The following is a 2,788-nucleotide window of genomic DNA, read 5'->3' as shown; positions in this document are numbered from 1 at the left end:
GGGAATGAACCCAGCGCCTTTCCAGCTCTTTTATTTTGAGGCTAAGGCCTCAAACTTTTGACCAAGTTGCCCAGTCTGGACTTGGACCTATGATCCTCTTGTCTCAGCCTCCCAGAGTGCTGGGATTGCACCTGGCTTTATTCTCTCATCTTTGAAAGATGGAGTTGTGTCTCTTCCTTTTTATTTCCTACGGATGCCAGGGTCTTGTGCATGCTAGGCAAAAACTCAGGCCCTGATCTACACCTTCAGTTCCCCTGTGGAGGATTTTAGGGATTGAGGAGTGAAGTAAAAAATGTTCCTTTTCTGTCCTTGCTCCCCATCTCCGCTGCGACTCTCTACTTGAGGATTTAAATAATTCACCTGGACAGCCTGTGTAAGCTAATACTAGACTCATGGCATTGCAGACCTTGGATTTCCATAGTACTAAAGAGAGCCAGTCCATGAAAACATCAGAACGTGTACCCAGTTGGGCCCCACAGACCCTGAGTTTCGGCCTAGAAAAGGTTTCATGCCCCAGTTTGGCAGACAGAGGGTAGGGGGTGACTCATGTCTCCAAGAAAGGGCACCAGAGTCTTGGTGTGCCCAGTAGGCATTCTGAACTAGTCCTGGAACCAGGATGAACCCTAAAGAGTCGGAGCCCAGGACCTCATCTTGCTAGGCCAGTGCCCTACCCCCTGAACTACATCCCCAGCCTCAGGTGGACTAGGATTTAATTGTAAAGATGTAGAATAAAAAATAAAAAATAAAAAAAAACACTTCCCTTATGCCTTTAAAATAATCTACATTGTTTCAATCACATTAGCATTGACAAAGATGATGGTGAGGTCTGTATTGGGGGGCAACATATTGTCCTTCTGTGGCTAATCCTTGGAACACAGAAAGATTCAGAGGTCCTCGGCAAAAACTTCCGGGGCTCAGTATGCACAGCTTAGGACCAGCTGGCTGAGTTCCTGTTAATGTTCAACTGTTGTTCTGGACAGCAGTTAGCCCCAAGTTGAGCTTCTCTCCTTGGGCTGGCATGACCCTGTCCCTCACATTAGGATGAGTATCCAGCCTTCCAAGTGACTGATAAGGCACACACATTCAAATCACCAAGAGGTGAATTTTCTCTCTCTTTTTGTTTCTTTTCCAGAGATAGGCTCTTACTCTGTAGTTCAGGCACCCTTGAAAAGCTTTCTTGCCTCAGCCTCCTAAGTGCTGGGATTACAGGCTGTTAGTTGTAACTTTTTAAATATATGCACAAACTAAAGTAGCTACTCATACTCAACCCTTATCTGTCCTACTTAGGGTTGTCAGCAAGACTAGTATTGCTTATTTGACTTTATTTATTTATCTTCCTGTATTTTAGGGAAGGGTCTAGAGGGTGTTCAGGGTCTCATTACTAGATTGGACTCTCAGTGATACTCCTGTTTACAGTCTCCCAAGTGCTGGGATTACAGGAGTGACACCACACCCAGCGTGACCTGGAGGCGGGGCTGGCACAGCAGGCCCAGGGATCAAACCCCTGGCCCCTGCACCTGCTTGCTTTTGATTTATACATCATTTTATAGCACCAATTTTGAACCTGACTACACCTTGATTCATTTAATCTGCGCATCTGCTGAGGCAGGAGCTCTTACTGCAACTGGAATTAACTATTTAATTGTGTAACCTTTGTTTTAATTCTCGGAAAGCAGGAATTGAGTCTGTTTTGTTTAGGTTGTATCCCTGGTATCTGAGAGTGTGTGAAACATTGGGAAACATTCTGATTTCATTTTGCAATGAATTTAGTTTTCCCCTCTTACAAGCGAGTACCAACAGCTTAGAGATGTAAAGTAGTTTACCCAAGGTTAGGTCACCTGCCGATCCAAACTCACATCTTCTTACTGGCTCCCAAGTAGTCTAAAGTTTTATAAGGATCACATCATTCCTAGCTATTAAGTAGAAAGGTATCTGGAGGTTAATCAATGCCTTGTAAAGAGCTCTGTTTTTTAACCAAGGTAACAGCATAAAACAGAATTTGGAGGGGAGTCGCTGTGTTTCAACTTGCCATGTTTCTTGAAGATTCTGTATTGGGAAATTCTTACCTGCCATTCGAGAACAAATGCTGGTAGAGGGCTTGGAGGAAGTATTGTTGGGAATTCCCAACTAAATCTTTCTTACCTTATTATCCATAAAAAGAATCATTACAATGGAGATCATGTTTTGTAGTGCTTTCTCCATATCTCCCTGCCCTTCGGACCAAAGGGCTCCAGTTTTCAGGGCCACCTAGTGTTAGTCATTCTTATCTTACCTGCTTAATGTTCTTAGCCAAGAAAGTCCTGAACTCAGCCCCTTTAGCACACCCAGATCTGTCCCTGGCACAAATGTCCTCCTACTATGTGCACCTAGTATTCCAATGTCTCTAACGAAACAGGGGGCAGGAGGATTGCTGTGAGTTCTCTGTGGCCCAAGCTGGCCTCAGAATCGTGGCTATCCTCTTGTCTCAGCCTCCTGAGTGCTGAGGTCACTACACTTTGCCTCCCTTGATTTATTGCAAAGATTTTGCATGGGCACCACACTGTTTTCATCACTATAGCTCCAATGTGTGTTCCAATATCTAGAAGGACATCCTCTCATTTTTCTTTATTTTCCCCACTTTCCTGGGCTCTGTTTGTTTGTTTGTTGAGACAGGGTCTCTGTACAGTTCAAACTGGCCTTCAAATCAGCGTGTAGTTCAGGCTGTACTCGTGATGATGCCGCAGCAGCCTCCCAGGTACTGGGATTACAGGTGTGCACTACCACACCTGGCTTCTAGGCTAAAAGAAAA

This window comes from Octodon degus, unplaced genomic scaffold (assembly GCF_000260255.1).
Source record: "Octodon degus isolate 3935 unplaced genomic scaffold, OctDeg1.0 scaffold00162, whole genome shotgun sequence".
NCBI lineage: Eukaryota > Metazoa > Chordata > Mammalia > Rodentia > Octodontidae > Octodon > Octodon degus.
This window is presented reverse-complemented; position numbering follows the sequence as displayed.